Source organism: Mus musculus, chromosome 5 (assembly GCF_000001635.26).
Source record: "Mus musculus strain C57BL/6J chromosome 5, GRCm38.p6 C57BL/6J".
In the NCBI taxonomy this organism is placed as follows: Eukaryota; Metazoa; Chordata; class Mammalia; order Rodentia; family Muridae; genus Mus; species Mus musculus.
In genome coordinates this window covers 104,746,498-104,768,914 of record NC_000071.6, presented here as the reverse complement: position 1 = coordinate 104,768,914, position 22,417 = coordinate 104,746,498, and the positions used below count along the sequence as shown (strand labels likewise).

Here is a 22,417-nt window from a genome sequence, read left to right as displayed (position 1 = left end):
ATTCTTCACCAGCACATCTCTAAGACAACACACTCAAAGGTAATGTCAAAGTTAATTCAGGATATTTACTGTTGCTTCCATTTACAAACATATAGTTAAAACACATCATACGAGTGTGAGACAACACACTCAAAGGTAATGTCAAAGTTAATTCAGGATATTTACTGTTGCTTCCATTTACAAACACACAGTTAAAACACATTATTAAACATTTCCTGTTATTTAATTGACAGTAGTCCTGATATGATTACAATTTTGTTATACATCATTCCAATCCATCAATTGTATTGAATCTGGTACTTTAGTTAATTTCAAAAACAATACAAATGAGGTTAGCTGCAACATCTACTCAAAAGCATACTGGAAATAGTCTTAATAAGCTTGGCAAGTTCTCAGATCAACACTGTAATCCAACTGTGTAGACACAACAATGTTGTTCATTTCTATATCTATAATGCTGCCCTCTACAAAGGGGAAAAGTATGGATCGAATATCGCTACTCCTGTAGAAGAAAACCCCGGCTTCCTAATGACACAGATGTTTCAAGGAGATAAACGTTTTGTCAGCATTTTGCTTATTCTGTAGACACTCATGTACAAGAACAGAAGCAATGAAGCCTAGACCTGGGACCAGAGGAGGACAAGAACTTCATTCAGCCAGGAGACAGTGAATTCCTGTCTGCTCCTATACAAAGTCTGAAGTGACTATAGCTTGTGTCAAGTTGACAATAAGGTACCCAGCATAAATCCCACACAATTATAACCTATATTGCATCACCCATACATAGCGCCAGGTACACATTTGAATTCCTGTAAAGTGTAGGATGGTTAGAGTTTATTCTCTGGATACTCTCCATGGCCTCTCTAAAACAGACCATTTACCAGAGGGGTCTCATTGTCCTGCATCTTGACTGATCTAGGAAGAAAAAACACTACATGTCCTCTCTGAACATTATGTCCTCTTTGCTGTAGATTTCAAGGTTTGTTTGAAATACGATAGCAAGCCGGGCACACGCCTTTAATCCTACCACTCGGGAGGCAGAGGCAGGTGGATTTCTGAGTTCGAGGACAGCCTGGTCTACAAAGTGAGTTCCAGGACAGCAAGGGCTATACAGAGAAACCCTGTCTCAAAAAAAAAAAAAAAAAAAAAAAAAAAAAAAAAAAAAAAAAAGAAAAAGAAAAAAGAAAAGAAAAGAAAAGAAAGAAAGAAATACCATAGCTTTCCCAGTGTTGTCACTTAAACTCTGTGCAACATGCAGATGAAGCTCAGACATTTAAAATGAATGTTGGGTTTTGTTTGTAGAGTAGTTCAATCTAACAAAGTTTAAAACACAATAATTATCTTGTTTGCATGTATCTTTGTTTTGTATCTTTGTTTTGTATCTGTGATAACTGAAACACCTCACATAAAGCTTTAGAAGCAAGTATTTATAACTGTTACCAGGATTGGTCAAAGCTAATGGGAACTCTGTTGATTTAAGTAGAGGCTTGACATCAATACATTGGTCCTTGGCTTACAAATTGAAATATCCTGTCTATCATCTCTTTTTTCTTTTTTTTTCTTTTTTTTTTGGTTTTTTGAGACAGGGTTTCTTTGTATACCCCTGGCTATTCTGGAACTCACTCTGTATACCAGGCTTGTGTTGAACTCAGAAATCCACCTGCCTCTACTCCCAAGTGCTGGGATTAAAGGCATGTGCCACCATGCCCGGCTCCTGTCAATCATCTCTAAAGTTTATCATTTACATATCTTAATAACTTACTTGGACACTTCCAACTTGCATAAACTTCCTAATTTCTCTTTCCATTCTGGAAACATCCAGCCATTCTAATCTTCATAGATAAAAGTTTATTTATTAAAACTCAATCATTGCCTTCTCTTACTCCTCCTTCTCTCTTTTGTTTTTGTTATTGATAAAGGGTTGCTCCGTGTAGCCCAGGCTGTCCTGGAATTCAGTACTATTCAGTACTACCTCCTTCTGCAGGAGGATCCCCTGTAGAAGCCACCCAAGTTGCTGCTCATGCTCAAGAGCACACTGGGGAATGAAAGCTCACAAATGTGTTTCAATGTTGCCCTAGTTTCAATTTCTTGAGTGAAGACTGTAATTGTTGCAGATGCATATGAAATTTAAGAGGCAAACAACTCCCTATAGCAAAAGCCAACAGAGAAACTGAAGTGGACAGGCTGACAAGCAACAGGAGCAACAGCCTTAGTGAAAGCTGTGGTTTGGGTCAGCTCAGCCCACACAAAGGCCAGTCTATTACACAGAATTTCAAGAGAACTCCAGGACACAATTTAACATCACAGTCTCTTCTGTACTCCTTTTGAAATTCCACCATATATCCTAGGGGGTATAAGTACTGTTATTTATCCATATTGTTCCCTCATTACTCATCACAATCACACAGGAGAAAAAATGGGAGCAATCACAGACTCTTTTCCCATTTATTTATATGTACTCATCCAATTGTCTTTCACCCTCAAGCCAATGCTCCTGAGTCACTGGAGAACTGCATTTCATAGATTTGTAATCCTCTCTCATAATACACAGGCAGCTATTGGCTCTGAAAGGTGCCCACATATTTATGCTCATACTATCTATACATATACACATATACAATAAATAGACATAGACTAGATGTAGACTTACAATAGATGTAGACTTGATGTGTACATTTGTAGTCTTCCTGAGAAACAAATATTTTTTTATTTTTATTTGAGTCCATAGATTCAAAAATATTGCACATTTCAAGAGTGCTGGAAATCAAAGTGTTAAGCCTATATTTAGAGTCAGAGACTACTCCATAACTGTATCCATATTTCTAACAGATGAACCTGACTGCATGAACTTATAAAAAGCACTCACCATACAATCTGACTCTGACAAAACCAGGCATACCAAAAATATGAAGTCTTATGAATAGTATAGTCTCTACAGGGCACAAGCAAGGCCTGAATCTGAAATTAGAACAGATTCCTGAGTTGAGTGACATCTCCACAGCAGCTTAGAGTCAATACCCTAGGGGAAAACTGAAAATCACCATCTGTACGTGGTCTTTTCCCAAGCTGTTCAAAAGATGAATAAGTGGGCCTGAAGCCAGCATGTTGAGTAAGAGGGTCACCACAACTGGGAAGCACAACAAAGGGTTCAGTAAGAAACAAGCATGCATGCAGGACTAGAGAAGGAAGATGAATAACAAGCCAGTACTGTTAACCTAACACAAATCCTGCCACCAATTTAACCACTGGTATTTAAAGTTGAGAAACCCACACACAGTTAAGTCTGCATCCCTGATTTCCCCTGTTCTGGTTTGCAGATCCTGTGAACGAAAAAGCTCTCATAACAATAGATGACCATCCCTGCAGATCTGAAGGACTTCAAAGCATCCTGTGCAGGTCCATGAAACATAATTTTTTCTGAAGCCACTAAGGTGAGGCTATCAAAAAATCTGAAGATAGAGTACTGAGGCCGATTGATGGATAAGATGATGGTCCGTCCCCTCTTCAACATCGTAACTTCACAGAGGGAGACATGCTAAGTCACTGGACACTGGAACCTTGACTTCTCCACAGAACATTTCACTCCTGAAGGCACACTCTTTCCTGTCATTTCAGGTTGAAATTTCCTTATAAACACCTCATCTCCCTTGTATTATATACCTGAGTGACAAACCAAGATCCATGCTTCTATTTAAAAGTTTATAGCTCCTTATCATGTGGAATATCAGGGGTTCACATTCCACCAGAGTTTTATTGACACTGTAGATCCCCAGACACTGTAGCTCTGGGACATTTAATTGGATCACTCACAGGCACACCAGGTGATCTGCAGATTTATCTGAGATTGAGAGCTAGTGATAAGGCATTTATTGATATTATGACTGTATGCACAGTCCCTTTGATCACATACAGTTTCTGCCTCTTCAGGAATTGGTTTTTATTGTTCTGATAATATGATTCATATTGCTAACCACTTGCTCACTCTACTCAGTGCTCCAGTGAAAACCTCACTTCAATGTTAAAAGTATTGGCAAAATAAAAATTTTAATATAAGTTTCCTATTCTGAGGAAAAGCATCAAAAGGATAAGCAACAGCTTTATGGTTTACAGTTCGCCTGCCTCTGCCTCCCAAGTGCTTGGATTAAAGGGGTGCACCCGGGTACCACACCCGGGTAAAACTATTAATAAGGCAATGTTTCCTACAAATTCTTCAGACACAGAATTTATTTTTGAGCGCAGGACATGTCACTTCTTTTACTTCATTCTTCTTTGGGTTCAGAGACCAATCTTAGAAACCTGTTTCCTCTGCATCCATCACTCTATTCATATCTCTCCACTCAGCCCCAGTTCACTTGTCCCATGCTTGAGGGTTTAGGGACGTTCTATTTAAAGCAGTTCTTCTCCACAGTCACTCATCCTATGCTCTAGGCTATATTCCTGATGCCTCTTCTTTCTTGGTTGAAGTTTCCCTCTAATAAACAAGACTTCTGTCATCTACTTTTGAATCTCCTTCACAAAAAATGCACACAATCAACTGGGTATTAAGTTAATACAACCTTAATGGGCTATCAATGGGAGGTGATGCCCTTGGTCCTGGGAAGGTTCTATGCCCCAGTATAGGCCAATACCAGGGCCAGGAAGCAGGAGTGGGTGGGTTGGTGAGCAGAGGGATGAGGGAGGGAATAGAGGATTTTTGGGATAAACTAATGAAAGAGTCTAGTGGGGAAACCCCCACTCAATTCCTGTTCGGCGTGCACCCAAGAATCACGAACAAATGACCATCTTGATGTAAAAGCATGAGGTAGTTTAATGACAGAGCTCCGGGCTGACACATATCTCCCGCAGGAGACAGAGGTGTCGACCACATGATGGAGCCATAATGGCAGAGCTCCAGGTCGAATTGTATCTCATGCAGGAGACAGTGGATTCTACCCCAAGGCTTGGAAGCTAGGGACTTTTATAGAAAAGGGGTGGGGCTGGGGGAGGAATTGGCGCGGTTTCCCGTGATTGGTCCATTTAAACATCAACAGACTGTCAGAAGGGCGGGAGATAAAGAGGCACCAGGCCAGTCCAGACATGTAACCGACGGGCTTGCTCGTGTATGTCCTGACCTGTTCTGCTATGTTCTCAGCCCCTGGTTTCAAAGCTCACAAACAACTCTTTGGGCTATTTGACATACATTACATGAATCACAGGCCTCAAGTTTTATTTCCTTTCACTAGGAAAGGGGATAACATTTGAAATGTAAATACAGGGACTGGTGAGATGGCTCAGCAGGTAAGAGCATTGAGTGCTCTTCAGGAGTTCCTGAGTTCAAGTTCCAGCAAGCACATGGTGGTTCACAGCCCTAATGCCCTGTTCTGGTGTATAAAGACAGCTACAATGTACTTACATGTGATGAACAAACTCCTTTTTAAAAAAATGAAATGTAAATAAAGAAAATATCTAATTAAAAAAAAAAGAAAAAATGTAAAAACAAAACAAAAACCAAACCCTTAATGGCCCTTTAGCACATACCTTCTTGTGGGAAATATTTAAAAAGAGAACCTGCATGTTCCAGTGCTAGTGCCTGCAAGGCAATCAGCAAGCTGCAGCTCTTCTGCCCAGGGCCACAGGGAGTCACTGTGGCCCTGTAGGAGCTCTCACTTGACAGTCCCTGTGTCTGCCAACTGTCTGTCCCTGAGGGGCCACAGGGCCTCCACTATGACATCTCACTCAGTGTCCCTCTGCTAACCATCTCTCCAGTGACCCCTATCCCCCTCCCGAGTTGATCTCACTACCATGCAATGCCCATTCACCCCATGATCAGCCATAGCACCACCTAATTTCCTGGGAGAAACAAGACTCTTAAAGCTTAAAAGTTAACCAATTAGATATATTTTTCAATATAATCATGATTTACAAGATGCCAATAAATAATTTCAGAGTAAATTAATGATGATAAAACTTTACTCCAATTATTCTACACTTGTGAAAATCTCAGCTAATTGCAGCTGTTTAAAACCACTGCAGATCAGGATCTTCTTGTCTATCTGCATCTGTGTTGGCTTCCTCCTTCCCTTCCTACTCCTGAGACCTCAGGAAGACCTGCTGAGAATTCAAAATTGTCTTTCCCCATCAAGCCATCAGTATGCCCAATATCACATCATGTTTGTGGGCAAGTGCAATTTTAATTAGATATTGTTATCACTAAGTCTCTAAAAATGGAAGATAGTCCACACATACAACACACCCAGTATTACTCAACTTCAATAAGTTATCAATTTCACTATTAGAAATTGAATAAAATGTTTACATCACAGAATGTTTACATGCATGTCCATAAGGAGTAATTATCTGGCAAAACATACATGAACTGTCACAGCTCCAGAGGTTCTTTGAAAGTTAAAAATCAGAGCTATTTAATCCCAACACTTGGGAGGCAGAGGCAGGCAGATTTCTGAGTTCGAAGCCAGCCTGGTCTACAAAGTGAGTTCCAGGTCGGTCAGGGCTATACAGAGAAACCCTGTCTCAAAAAACAAAAAACGAACAAACAAACAAATGAAAAAAAAAAAAAAAACAAATCCCAAACATCTCTATCTCAGCAAGGTTATTCTGGAGAGCCTCTTGCCAAATTCTATCCCTCTGACTTAATCCTGGAGGTTAAGTGACTTCACATCCAGAGTTTACCCTGAAATGCCACAAGAGCCATTTCATATCACAAGGACCCTGTCTTTATTATTGTGACTACACCAAATTCCCAAGTTAAGACTCCCGATCCATCACCAGAGAAGGATCCCTCTGTACTAGCTAGGTTTATGACAACTTGTCACAAACTAGAATCATCAGAGAAGAAGGAACCTCAATGGAAAAAATGCCTCCATAAAATAGCTGTAGGGCACTTTCTTAACTAGTGAGTGATGGGGAAGCGCCCAGCTCATGGTGGTGGTGTCATCCCTGAGCTGGTGTCCTGAGTGCTGTTAGAAAGCAGGCTGAGCAGCTAGAGAGATGGCTCAGTGGTTAAGAGCACAGGCTGCTCTTCCAAAGGTCATGAGTTAAATTCCCAGCAACCACATGGAGGCTCACAACCATCTGTAACTGGATCTAATGCCCTCTTCTGGTGTATCTGAAGGCAGCAACAGTATACTCATATAAACATAAAATAAATATTTTATTTTTTAAGAAAAGAAAGCAAGCAGGATGAGCAATTCTGGTGAAGCCAGCCAGCATGTAGTACCGTCCATGGCCTCTCCTTCAGATGCTGCCTCTAGGTTCCTGCCTTGCATTAGATCCTGTCCTGACTTTCCTTATGTGATGAACATTACAATGCTTAAGTTGATCTCAATAAACCCTTTCCTACCCAACTTGCTTTTTGGTCACTTTTGTTGTTGAATCAACAGAAACTCTGAGATACTCTCCATAAATCCTACTTACTTAATGAGCTGATCAAGATGTTTTTATAGTTACTCATTATGTTTGGGTTTCTGTTTGATTATTTTTGTTTTTGATGTAGTGTCTTTTGCAGCCCAGTTAGCCTCAAACACAGTATCTAGCTGAGAATGACTGATCTTCCCAACACGAATCTGATTCATTAGCTATGACATCTGGAGGATGATAGCTTAAGTTCTCACTGAAAAGATGAAGAAATTGATACCAATGAATGTAAGATATTCTAGGGGAAATGCTCCATTTTTGGGTCAAAAATATTAATTATCTTTCATCATTATTAGAGATGAGATGAACTAACATGCAGTACTGACTACCCTTAGTGTGGGGCTGGGTATCTATAATTTAGTTTGTTGTTATATTCTGTTTTTTTTAAATAATTGCTGATTTACAATATGACAGATACCAAATACAAAAAAAATTCTTCCTTACATACTTTACATAAAAAGTTAGAGGTTAAGAGCTCTGACTGTTCATCCTGAGGTCCTGATTTCAATTTCCAGCAACCTCATTGCTATGATCTTGAACATTGCATGGCTTCAGAAGGACCACACCAGTCCAAAACGTTCCACATGAGATTTATTGAGAGAGAGAGAGTGGCAAGGTGGCAGTGGAAAGAAAGGCAGAAAGAGAGCGAGAGAACAGGGGGTGGGTGCTTTTTTCATATATGGATGAGGATGTAATGACAGATAAAGGAGGGAGGTGAGCCAAGTGGATTCTGGAAATATGGTGGCTGTTGCTTTGGCAACATCTCTATAGGTTCCCCTTATGTGATGTCATGGGTTTCAGATGTGGTGATACCAACACACATGGTGGTTGACAGCCATCTGTAATGGGATCAGAGGCCCTCTATTGGTGTGTCTGAAGAGAGTTAAAATGTACTCACATAAAATAAATAAATATTAATATTTCTGTTTAATATTCATCATTTTTATTTTTTAAAATATACAGTTCCATAGTGTGATCAGTTATATATGCTTGACTCAGAGATTGGCATTATTGGCATGTACAGCCTTGTTGGGGTAGGTATGTCACTGTGAGTGTGTACATTAAGACCCTCATCATATCAAACTGGAAGCCAGCATTCTGCTACCTGCCTTTAAATGAAGATGTAGAACTCCCAGCTCCTCCTAGACTATGCATGCTTGGATGCTGCCATGTTCCTGCCTTGATGATAATGGACCGAAACTTTGGACTAGTAGGCCACCACCAAGTAAATATTGTCCTTATAAGAGTGCCCTTGCTCATGGTGTCTATTCACAGAAGCAAAACCCTATGTAAACAGAAATTGGTACCAGGGACTACTAGGGTTTGCCTATCACAAGGGTGATACACCTGACCATGCTTTTCTCAGGAAGAGTGTGGATTTGGAAAGCAGTGGAATGCTTTAAGTTCGGCTTAATACAATATAATAGGAAAAATAGGAATGACTTTTTGGTGATATTCATTTGAACTGTGCAGACCTGGCCCAAGAGGGCTCAGTGGAGAAGAATTTCAGTATGTGGCCTAGAGTCTGTTTTTGTGGTAATTTGTTGAAGAATGTGGCTGCTTTTCGCCATTGTCAGAAGAGTCTAGATGAGTCTAAGGTACAGAGATTTATATTAAATGCTTTGATAAAAAAAGTTTCAAGAAAAAAATATCCCAGCAGAGTCATTGTTCTCTGGTTAAGTTCCACAAAGAGCATTTTGAACAAGCATACCAACTTAGAAAGGAAAAATATAAAATGAATACAAGTATTAAAGAAGCAACAGGAAGTAAGTAAATTGGAACTGAATCCTACGTTCTTGGAGACTGTTAAGAGATTAAGAGATATTGGACTAAGAGTCCATCCAGCTAAATTTACATCCAGGCATGGTGGGACACACCGTTAATCCCAGAACCAAGCCAAACAGTTCTCTGGGTTCAAGGCCAATCTGGTACAAAACAGGTTCTAGGGAAAGAAATGCTTAAATCCAAGCATAGTGGTACACACATTTAATGCCAGCATTACAGGAGACAGATCCATGCAGATCTCTTGAGTTCAAGGTCAATCTACTCTGTAAGTTCCAGGAAATCCAAACTTAGGCAGTGAGAGAGTCGGAAAACCGAAAGCTGGTGATAATGTGATAGAAAAGGGGGCCATGTCCAGCCCAAATAAGCAGCAAAACTCAACAGCTTTGGCCACGTGGCTCTGGCTATAGAGTCAAGAATAGAAAGGTCTACTGAGACAATTGATGCTGGTTAGCTAGAGCTAAGACATTAGTGGTGATTAAGAAGAGACTGGTATCACTGAGGTGAAATCTTCTGGGAAGTGTTTGGTAAGAGCACAAAGATACTCTGTTCCAGAGATAGCCAAGATAGCACCTTGTCCTACAGCTGTACTTGGTAAGGTGAAAGAGTCGCCAAGGTGATATTGGTTTTGAAGGCATGAAGGCATCATGAAGAACAGCTGAGGCTTGTCACTGTGAGAGACCATGGAAGGCCATTGGTGAAAAGTACAGCCTCAGTTGCAGTTGATGGCCCAGGCCTGAAGGGGTCATGAAAAAGAGTTGAGGCTTGGCACCATGAAAAAAGGTATTTGGTGAATCCATGTTGTAGCAGAAGACCCCAGTGTATTGGAGATACCAGTACCATGGGATGATTACCAAGAACAGCAGAGAAAAGAAAAAGTGATGCCAGCCCTTTGGAGGTTTCCAGAAAATCGTGTGTAGATCTCAGACATTGGAACATGAAGCTGTGGGGTTGAAAGTGCCTTGGAGACCCAAAAATAGTAAAGATGTCAGGGCCATGGGATACCTGCTGAAGACAGCTGGCAACAGGAAGAAGAACCTGCCCAGGAGAAAGAAGTTTATTGTAGTCAACAAAGATCAAACTGGAGTTGGAAATTTGAATATGATAGCTTTGACTTCAGATATGAAATGCAGAGTTTGGATTTGTACAGGTGGTTTCCTGTCTTGCTGTGGGGATTACAGTTAAGTGATTGAATGAATCTCAGAAGAGACCTTTATCATTGGACTTTTAACATTGTTGATACTGCATTGTTGATACAACATAGTTTAGACTTTGTGTGCTTTGGACGTTGGACTAAATGCATATTTTTATCATTCTGTGTGCAGGTATGGCCCACATAGACTCATGGGTTTGAAAGAGCCTATTGAAGCCAGCCAGTGGAATGCGATGGTTTGTATATGCTTGGCACAGGGATTGGCACTACTTAGAGGTGTCACCTTGTTGGAATAGGTGAGTCACTGTGAGTGTGGGCTTTAAGACCCTCAACTTACCTTCCTGAAAGCCAGTATTCTGCTAGCAGCCTTCAGATGAAGATGTAGAAATCTCAGGTCTTCCTGTATCATGTCTGCCTGGATGGTGACATGTTCTTGCCTTGATGATAATAGATAACCTATGCACCTGTAAGCCAGCCCCAAATAAATGCTAGCCTGTTAAGAGTAGCCCTGGTCATAGTGTCTGTTCACAGAAATAAAACTCTAACTTAGACACACGTATAATTCATTTCTGTGATTTCCCCCTCCATCACTCGTTTTATTTATTTCCCTTACAATCCTTTCAATTATTCTTCTTTACAAGGATTCTCTTACAGTCACATCTTAGGTCTTATCTTGTAGCCCACAGAGTTTAATCTAGGCTGTCTGTGGGATCCTGGGTTTCAGTCTTTCCACTTGAGCCCAACCAATGCTGACCTCTCTCCAAAGATCTGCCAGTGGCCAAAAGTTCAGTAGAATGGGGGATGGGCCCAGTGAGCCCCTCTCTGTTCCTTACTGTGCTGGTGAGGTCTCCACTCTTGTGCAGAGAGCTGCGGAGTTGAGAGACAGACCATGGTTTCCTTGGCTGTGCATGAGCACAATATTGCATTTCCATTGCTTCTTCTCATCTTCTGGCTCTTGCATCCTTTCTCCCTATATTCCTTAATGCACTGAGCTATATAGGGGGTCCTATAGGTTTGTGGTTTGGAGTTAAGCAGTTGCGTGTTCTGTATGTAGCCTTATATTGTGAGCAGACATGAGTCTCTGCATTCACTACATTGGACAGCACAGGCAACCTCTCTGGCTAATGCTGGCTGTAACATTTCTCCATAAGAATAATTACAAACATTCAGTGGATAGTTTGGAATCACATCTTTTTAAACAACTATCAAAAGTTCCTACCCAGGAACTAAGAACTTCTAATGTCTTAAGCTGTAATAACTGCACATAGGTAATTGATTTGTACATTTCCTGTTGGCTCCGGCTGGAAGGTTAAATACTGAGTGTCCCAGGAATTCAGATTGACGTAAGCCATGAATGCTGGGTACGGACATGAACATGAACATGAACTTGGCCATGGCCATGGTAAAATGGAACTCCCAGATTACAGACAACAAAAAATTGGAGGAAAGCCATTATAAACGATGCGGAAGAACCTTGCTACCTGAGGGTTGAGGGATCCATAGGATCTCAATGACGCTTGCAGTTACATGGGCGGCTTTGCAGGCAACATCACCTTCACGGATATAATATTTAAAGGATTCAAATGCGGGTTTGAGACATATATGGTAGCTTGAGGGACTGAATATTTCCTGGATTTCCAAAATAATGATAAGAAGCAGCACCTTGGGAAGTCTCTTTTGTAAAAATAAGATTCTCTCACTGTAGCATCCTAGGCTGTATGTTTGTCCTTGAAAGAATATTAGTATTATTTGATAAAGTAAACAAAACTTGTTTTCATAACTAATAAATAATTTTTTAAAAAATTAATCATTATAGTACAACCTATGATAATCATTATACAAGCTAAAGACAGGTGTCTTCCCCAGAAGCCTCCCAATGAGAGTCTAATGACCTGGATCACAAAGAACTCTTCACCAGGGCTAGAGAGATGACTCAGTGATTAAGAGCACTGATTTTGGGTATCGGGGCACCCAGGCACCCAGAAGCTCCACCTGAGCAGTAGCAGAGGTGCCTTCTGGTCTGCGGTGGTGCCCTGAATAAATCTGGGACTCGAACTCTGTAGCCAGTCCCACAACACCCACAGGAAGATCGCCTCTCAGTTGTTCTAACACTCCCAGGATCACAGGATCAGAGGCAAGGAGGACACAACATCTGCCCCAACACCAGGAGAAACTGTAACCAATAGAACCCTGCACCAAGGAACTCTGCGAGACCAGTGTAGCAGGTTCCTTCAGGTCTGGGTTGGTGCCCTGAGCAGATGTTGGGCACAAACTCCGAAGCCAGCCCCACACACTAACAGGAAGGTCCACTCCCAGGTGCTCTAACATGCCCAGGATAATAGGATCAGAGGTGCCCTAAACAGAGCTTGGATGCAAAATCTGCAGCCAGTCCCACAACACCCCGGAGAAGCTCCACTCCCAGTTGCTAACATGCTCAGGAACAAGGGATCCCAGGATCCCAGGAGCTTGGTCACACCAGGATCTCAGGGTCCCAGAGGCAGCTAGACTCCCAGGAGCATTGACAGACCCAGGATCTCAGGGTCACAGGATGCCAGAGATAGCTGAACTTTTAGGAGTTCTACCACAACCAAGATCAAAGGTAGAACAGGCTCCAGGCAGATATAGCAATGCAGGAAACACTAGAAATAATCAAAAGGCAGGAGGCAAGCTTAACAACATATGCAACAAAAACCAGGGTCATTTGGCATCATCAGAACCCAATTCTTCCACCACAGGAAGTCCTGGATACACCTTCACACCAGAAAAGCAAGATTCAGTTCTAAAGTTAGATCTCATGAAGATGAGAGAGGACTTTTAGAAGGACATAAATAACACCCTTAAAGAAATACATGAGAAAACATGTAAACAGCTAAAGGGCCTTAAAGTGGAAACATAAATATCCCTTAAAGAACTACAGGGAAACACAATTACACAGGTAATGAAGGAAATGAACAAAACCATCCAAGATCTAAAAATGGAAATAGAAACATTAAGAAATGACAAAGGGTGTAGACACTGGAGTTAGAAAATCTAGGAAAGAGATCAGGAGTCACCAGCAGAATACAAGAGATAGAAGAGTGAATCTCAGGGGCAGAAGATAAAATAGAAAACATGGATACAACAGTCAAAGAAAACGCAAAAAGGAAAAGGCTTCTAACCCAAAACACCCGAGAAATCCAGGACACAATGAGAAGACCAAATCTAAAGAGAATAGGTATAGAAGACAGTGAAGATTCCCCCCAACTTAAAGGGCCAGTAAATATCTTCAACAAAATTATAGAAGAAAACTTCCCTAACCCAAAGAAAGGGATGTCCATGAACATACAAGAAGCCTGCAAAACTCCAAATAGAATGGACTAGAGAATAATTGAAATTCCTCCTGTCACATAATAATCAAAACACCAAATGCAGTAAACAAAGAAGGAATATGAAAAGCAGTAAGGGAAAAATCAAGGAACATATGAATGCAGACCTATCAGAATTATTCCAGACTTCTCGACAGAGACTGTGAAAGCTAGAAGACCCTGGGCAGATGACATACAGACCTGAAAGAACATAAATGCCAACCCAGCATACTATACCCAGCAAAACTCTCAATTATCATAGTTGGAAAAACAAAGATATTCAATGACAAACTATCTTTTTATAAATCCTGCCCTACAAAGAATAAAGATGGAAAACTGGAGGAAACTACACCCTAGAAAAAGCAAGAAAGTGACCTTTCAACAAACCCAAAAGAAGATAGCCACACTGTGATGGTTTGTATATTCTTGGATCAGGGAGTGGCACCATTTGGAGGTGTGGCCTTGTTGGAATAGGTGTGACCTGGTTGGAGTGGGTGTGTCACTGTGGGTGTGGGAATAAGATCCTCACCCTAGTTGCATAGAAGTCAGTCTTCCACCAGCACTTTTGGATGAAGACGTAGAACTCTCAGCTCTGCCTGCACCATGCCTGCCTGGATACTGCCATTCTCCCACCTTGATGATACTGGACTGTGCCTCTGAACCTGAAAGCCAGCCCCAATTAAATGTTGTTTTTATAAGACTTGCCTTGGTCATGGTGTCTGTTCACAGCAGTAAAACCCTGACTAAGACACACACAAATATAATTCCATCTCTAACAACAGAAATTTCACGAAGTGACAATGACTTTTCCTTGCTATCTATTAACATCAATGGACTCAATTCCCCCCAAAAAGACATAGACAAACAGACTGGGTAGGTAAACAGGACCCAGCATTTTGCTGCATATGTGAAAACCACCTCAGTAACAGAGACAGACAAGACACTACCTTAGAATAAAATTTTAGAAAACAATTTTCCAAGGAAGTGATCCCAAGATACGAGCTGGAGTAGCAATTCTAATAGAAAATAAAACAAACTTTCAGCCCAAAGTGATCAAAGAAGATAAGGAAGAACATTTCATACTGGTCAAAGGAAAAGTCTACCAAATTGAACTCTCAATTCTGAACATTGATGCTCCAAATGCAAGGGAATTTAGTAAAATTTCATGAAAGAAACTTTACTAAGCTGAAAGCACACTTTGCACCCCATACACTAGTAGTGGGAGACTTCAACACTCCACTCTCAGCAATGGACCAATTATGGAAACAGAAACTAAATAAAGGCGGAGTGAAATGAACAGAAATTATGAACTACATAGATCTAACACATATATACCTTCTTCTCAGCACCTCATGGTACCTTCTCCAAAACTGACCATAAAATTGGTCACAAAACAGGCCTCAACAGATACAAGAAGAATGAAATAATCCCATGCACCCTATCAGATCACCACAAACTAAGGCTGGTCTTAAATACAAACAATAATAACAGAAAGTGCACATACACATGGAAGCTTAACAACGCTCTACTCAATGATTATTTGGTCAAGGAAGAAATTAATGGCTTTTTAGAATGTAATAAAAATAAAGATACATCATACCAAACCTTATGGAAAAAAATGAAAGCAGTGCTAACTAAGGGGAAAACTCATAGCTCTAAGTGCCTCCAAAGATAACCTGGAGACAGCTTACACTAGCAGCCTCACAGCAGACTTCAAAGCTCTAGAATGCCGGGCATAGTGGTTCATGCCTTTAATCCCAGCACTTGGGAAGCAGAGGCATGTAAATTTCTAAGTTGGAGGACAACCTGGTCTATAGAGTGAGTTCCAGGACAGCCAGGGCTATAGAGAAACTCTGTCTCGCAAAACCAAAAAAGAAAGAAAGAAAGAAAGAAAGAAAGAAAGAAAGAAAGAAAGAAAGAAAGAAAGAAAGAAAGAAAGAAAGAAAGAGAGAAAGAGAGAGAGAGAGAGAGAGAGAGAGAGAGAGAGAGAGAGAGGGAGGGAGGGAGGGAGGGAGGGAGGGACGGAGGGAGGGAGGGAGGGAGGGAGGGAGGGACGGAGGGACGGAGGGACGGAGGGACGGAGGGAGGGAGGGAGGGAGGGGAAGGAAGGAAGGAAGGAAGGAAGGAAGGAAGGAAGGAAGGAAGGAAGGAAGGAAGGAAGGAAGGAAGGAAAAAAGGAAGAAAGGAAAGAAAGCACTACAACAACAAAGAAAAGCAAGTACAGGAGGAGTAGACCATGGGAAATAAACAAACTCATGGCTGAAATCAACCAAATATAAACAAGACGAACCATACAAAGAATCAACAAAACCAGGAGCTGGTTCTTTGAGAAAATCAGCAAGATAGAAAATTCCTTAACCAGACTAAGCAGAGGGCACACAGGCAGTAATCAAATTAATAAAATCAGAAATGAAAAGGGAGACATAACAAGGAAATATATCTTAAAATAACTATTCTGTTCATTGAATATTAACAATTGAAAATATTAAAATCATTTTCTACAAAAATAAATGAATAGAAAAGAAAAATAAATAAAAATAAAAGCACTGACTGCTCTTCCAAAGTTAAATTCCCAGCAACCACATGGTGGCTCACACCACCTATAATAGAATCTGATGCCCTCTTCTCATGTGTCTGAAGACAACTACAGTGCACTGATATACATAAAGCAAATCAATTAGTATACAAAATATTTTTTAAAAATGAGTACATTTGTAATTCAACGAACACAAAGCCAATGTCATAGTTTCTTTATTTACTGTTCCTTCCCTTTTATAATTCATACTTTCAAGACATCATTAAAAATTTCTACATTTAGACTCTGAAGCCCAGCTGGGAATGAAGGTGGTAGCTTGTGGACAATGATGTGCAGACTCAGCTCCCAAGTGGCCTGCCATCCTGCTGGTCTCCCTGGCTCCCTGAGATCACTGAGCACTGGCCCTGGGGGAGGAGGTCTTAGGGAATGGGGTACAGGGAGGGAGGGTGGCCAGGCAGTGGGAGCATCCCGGGTCTGTCACACCAGTCTGACTGTCCAGGTGTTGTGCCCAGCTGCTGCCCGCTCCTATGGGGTCGTCTGCAACGTCCTGACACATATGCTGCTCATATTCTTTGACCTGGCTTGGTGGCCACGCATCAACTTTCCCTACCTCTACATCATGGCTTCCATGATATTCAACGTGGCCTGCAGGTTCATATTGAGATCCACTGAAGGCCATCCTTCACTGATAGGCCTCACCCTGACTCACTGCATCAGAGGACACAAAGCATGAGGGCTGGGACAGGGACCCTGGGTGTTTGCCTGGCCAAGGTAAAGCAGTCACAAGGAGATGACCTGGACAAACCAGCATATGGCCTGAAGAAAAGAAGTCAGGAGAGGAACCCCAGCCCATCAGTTGTGCCTTCTTGGACAGACCAGCCTGTAGCAGATAGCCATGGAAAGTCCCGGGCCATGGAGGCAGCATCCTCAGAAATGAAGCATGGTCAGAGCAAAGCCAACCTCTTCACAGTAGCTTCAAGTGCTTCAGTCACTGAAGGGATCAATGGGGAGAATTTCAGCTCCAGCAGCCTCCCTAGGCAAGGCTGTGGCTCTGTCCTCTGCTCCTTCAGAAGAACAACTAGCCCGGGTGTCCCATGGCATCCAGGATGCACTAGGAAGTGACTGGCCAGGAAGAGAGTCCAGAGCCATGGACAACTGTGAACAGTACCTCAAAGGAGAGTCCTGGGTGTCAGGACGGCCAGGCCATCCAAAACTAAGGGAAGTGGGATCCCTAAGAGGTGAACCCTTAAGTGCTGTCCCCAAGGGGCTTGGCATTGGTTCATAACAGTCTCACTGATACTCTGAGCTGTGCCAGTTGCCATATGTTTACCCCTATTATGAAGTTCTCCCAGAAGACAAGACAAAATGTGTGTCCCTTGACTGTTTCAATCCTGTGCTTTCAGAGGAAACAGTAGGGCTTCTACTCAGTACATGTTCTTTTATGGCATGGAAGATTACTGTTATGAGTCTTTCCAGTGTAGAGTTTTCTTATGCTTTTGAAGATTAGTGTTTTCTGCAAATGCTTTGCCACAGTGGTTACATGCATACGGTTTCTCTCCATTATGTGTTCTTTTATGGCTTTGAAGACGGCTATGACAAGTAAAGGCTTTACCACATTGGCTACACTCAAAGGGCTTCACTTCAGTATGTGTTTTTTTATGAATCTGAAGACAACTCTTCCATGAAAAGGCTTTACCACATTGGTCACATTCATAGGGCTTCTCTCCAGTATGTGTTCTTTCATGCCTCTGAAGATCTCTGTGACAAGCAAAGGTTTTACCACATTGGTTACATTCAAAGGGCTTCTCTCCAGTATGTGTCCTTTCATGCCTTTGAAGATGGTGGTGACGAGTAAAGGCTTTGCCACATTGGTTACATTCATAGGGCTTGTCTCCAGTATGTGATCTTTTATGATTTTGAAGACAATTCTTCCATGAAAAGGCTTTACCACATTGGTCACATTCATAGGGCTTCTCTCCAGTATGTGTTCTTTTATGACTCGAAAGACTACTGAATCGTGAAAAGGCTTTACCACATTGGTTACATTCATAGGGCTTCTCTCCAGTATGTGTTCTTTCATGCCTCTGAAGATCTCTGTGACAAGCAAAGGTTTTACCACATTGGTTACATTCAAAGGGCTTCTCTCCAGTATGTGTCCTTTCATGCCTTTGAAGATGGTGGTGACGAGTAAAGGCTTTGCCACATTGGATACATTCATAGGGCTTGTCTCCAGTATGTGATCTTTTATGAATTTGAAGACAATTCTTCCATGAAAAGGCTTTACCACATTGGTTACATTCATAGGGCTTGTCTCCAGTATGTGATCTTTTATGAATCTGAAGACAATTCTTCCATGAAAAGGCTTTACCACATTGGTCACATTCATAGGGCTTCTCTCCAGTATGTGTTCTTTCATGCCTCTGAAGATCTCTGTGACAAGCAAAGGTTTTACCACATTGGTTACATTCAAAGGGCTTCTCTCCAGTATGTGTCCTTTCATGCCTTTGAAGATGGTGGTGACGAGTAAAGGCTTTGCCACATTGGATACATTCATAGGGCTTGTCTCCAGTATGTGATCTTTTATGATTTTGAAGACAATTCTTCCAAGAAAAGGCTTTACCACATTGGTCACATTCATAGGGCTTCTCTCCAGTATGTGTTCTTTTATGACTCGAAAGACTACTGAATCGTGAAAAGGCTTTACCACATTGGTTACATTCATAAGGCTTCTCTCCAGTATGTGTTCTTTCATGCCTCTGAAGATCTCTGTGACAAGCAAAAGTTTTACCACATTGGTTACATTCAAAGGGCTTCTCTCCAGTATGTGTCCTTTCATGCCTTTGAAGATGGTGGTGACTAGTAAAGGCTTTGCCACATTGGATACATTCATAGGGCTTGTCTCCAGTATGTGATCTTTTATGAATTTGAAGACAATTCTTCCATGAAAAGGCTTTACCACATTGGTTACATTCATAGGGCTTGTCTCCAGTATGTGATCTTTTATGATTTTGAAGACAATTCTTCCATGAAAAGGCTTTACCACATTGGTCACATTCATAGGGCTTCTCTCCAGTATGTGTTCTTTTATGACTCGAAAGACTACTGAATCGTGAATAGGCTTTACCACATTGGTTACATTCATAGGGCTTCTCTCCAGTATGTGTCTTTTCATGCCTTTGAAGATCACTATGACAAGCAAAGGTTTTATCACATTGTTTACATTCATAGGGCTTCTCTCCAGTATGTGTTCTTTTATGACTTTGAAGATCACTGGGATATGCAAAGTCTTTACCACATTGGTTACATTCATAGGGCTTCTCTGTAGTATGTGTTCTTTTATGGCTTTGCAGGTGGCTGTGACATGCACAGGCTTTACCAAGTGAGTTACAGTCACTGGGTTTATCCCCTGCCTGTGTTCTTCTATGCATTGGACCACCAGTATAAGGTACAAAGGCTCCAGTAAGCATTCCTTTATATATGTGAGGATGATTGTGACTCGAAAGCACTTCATTACATTGCACACTTTCATAGGTTTTCTCTCCAGTGTGAGTTCTGTCTTCCGTTTGAAGATGCCTATGACATACAAAATCGTTAGCATTTTGCATATGTTCAGAAATTATCCCTACATTATAAATTCTTTTATACCTATAGATGCAATTGGCACCTTAGAAAGGTTTACACCATGTATTATTGTAATGAATCTTTTTAAATGTATGAATTAATTTACAGTGTTTTCTAAATGGAAATAGAAATCAGATATAATAAGGATTCATCAGTTTGTTTATATCCATGGTGTTTTCTTTCATTATGGGTTCCATTAAATATTTGAAGATAATGGTGATTGTAAAAGCATTTATATCATGGCTCACATTCATGGTAATGTTTTCTTATATCGGCTTTTTCACAGATTTAACAAAACCTGCAAGCACTCAGAGCTTTATCACGATGACTGCATTCATAAATTTTCCTGTAGATTAAGCCATATTATATTTGGACAGTGAAACAGAAAAAAATGTAAAATTCCTACATTATTAATACTCCTAAGAATTTTTCGTAGTGTGAGTTTGTTGATTTACTCCCAATTAGTTGAAATATCAATTATCTGTAAAATCCTATCTAGTTCAACAAATATATTCTAAGTGGCGATAACAAGATATTTTCTAAATGTCCTTGGAGAAAAAGACACTCAGTGTTTCTGTCAATATCTTAGGCAAAAGGGGACTGAATCCTTTATATAAGATAGAGACAGATAGATGTGTGCCTTATGATATACCTATGAAATGTACAAAACAAATAAAATATAAAAACATTACACTCACAAATTTTGAATTTTTATTCTCCAGAGACATGTGAGGTATTTCTATTAAGTTTCTATTCAACTTTCTCAAGCCTTATAAACGTCCACTATCACTAAGCTTAAGCACCTTTCTACAAGTACACAAGTTACATATGTTTTACTGTGAACTATTTGTTTATGAGAAGTTTTTGGATATATACACATCATACTATCAAAGTGTATACTTTTTTGCAATATCTAAGAAGTATAAGACTAAATTGACTATAGGTGGAACAACATTATGAACTAACCAGTACCCCGGAGCTCTTGACTCTAGCTGCATATGTATCAAAAGATGGCCTAGTCAGCCATCACTGGAAAGAGAGGACAATTGGACTTGCAAACTTTATATGCCCCAGTACAGGGCAACGCCAGGGCCAAAAAGTGGGAGTGGGTGGGTAGGGGGGGGAGGGTATGGGGGACTTTTGGGATAGCATTGGTAAAGTAAATGAGGAAAATACGTAATTAAAAAAAAAAAAGAGTAAACCGAGCATAGGGTCTGCATTTTACTGCCAATGGGGCTTTGCTTGAAATAGTTCTATCTGTTAAGGCAGTATTGGGTATTGAAGAATGCCCTGCCAACTGAAATAGAGTACATGACATAGGGGTAAATGCATTTGTGAGAATTTAATACTCAGTATCTTTAAAGCTATGCTTATTTACATACACTGTTGCCTTGAACTAAAATTTCAAGAACACATGAAGATTTCTTCTGAGGCACATTTGGATCAGCATGTAAATAAAAATTACCTTCCATGTCTTCTAGAAGTTTGAGAATTCTCTTCATTACTGTGGTCATTCCAATAACAGCCTAAAACATAGTACCAGAAAATGTATATTATTGGAATTGATGGAAAGTTTAACATACTATCTTCAGTGAACCTTAGAACCATGTCTGACTCATTCACCTCATTCTTCCTTCTCAATGTAAATTATAGAAGAGCATCATCAACAACAAAAGCAGCAAGCAAAAGGACAAACACACATTCAAACCTAAGGAAACAGTTTCCCTCTAACTTGTCAAGGAAAACCACATGAACAGTCTTACCTATAGCTCTGAGGGTCCTGTAGGTCTCCAGCATCACATCCGTGTAGAGACTCTTCTGGGAAGGATCCAGCAAAGCCCATTCTTCCCGAGTAAAGTTCACATGCACATCCTCATATGTCACTGCATTCTAGAACATCCCATACATGTTTATAATAGAAAGCATGGTGCTCACTTATTGGACATATATTTCATTGACAATGTATTCAAGTTATTCTCCCTTTTCCTCCATCCTAACACAGAAGTTATAATGTAATCTCAACGTTATTTCAGACAGAAACTGAATTATGACGTTCACATCTCGCATTTCCTCACCTTTTGAATGGGACATGCATTTGCAAGAAGAGTACAAATTAACAGATATAAAGAGACAAGCAAACAGTTCAACAACACTAAGTAGACACCATAGATTCTGTATGAATATTACAAACTACAAAAAGCAAGGAACTCTAAATTCTGAACACCTATGCTCCAAATGCAAGGGCAACCATTTTCATAATACAAACTTTACTAGAGCTCAAAGTGCACATTGCACCTCACACAATAATAGTGAGAGACCTCAACACCCCACTCTCAGCAATGGACAGATCATGGAAACAGAAACTAAACAGAGACACAGTGAAAATAACAGAAGTTATGAAACAAACATTTCATCCTAAAGACAAAGAATACACCTTCCTCTCAGCAGCTCACAGCACCTTCTCCAAAACTGACCATATAATCCGTCACAAAACAGGCCTCAACAGATACAAGAAGACTGAAATCATCCCATGCACCCCATCAGATCACCACTGACTAAGGCTGGTCT

General features: G+C 40.7%; 3 pseudogenes; 2 read left to right on the top strand and 1 right to left on the bottom strand.

Moving 5' to 3' along the window:
* On the top strand, positions 11,628 to 12,151 carry Gm19949 (predicted gene, 19949; annotated as a pseudogene).
* On the top strand, positions 16,958 to 17,643 carry Gm3196 (predicted gene 3196; annotated as a pseudogene).
* Gm31526 lies at positions 17,785 to 21,868 on the bottom strand (annotated as a pseudogene).
* Between the last annotated feature and the right edge of the window lie 549 nt (positions 21,869 to 22,417).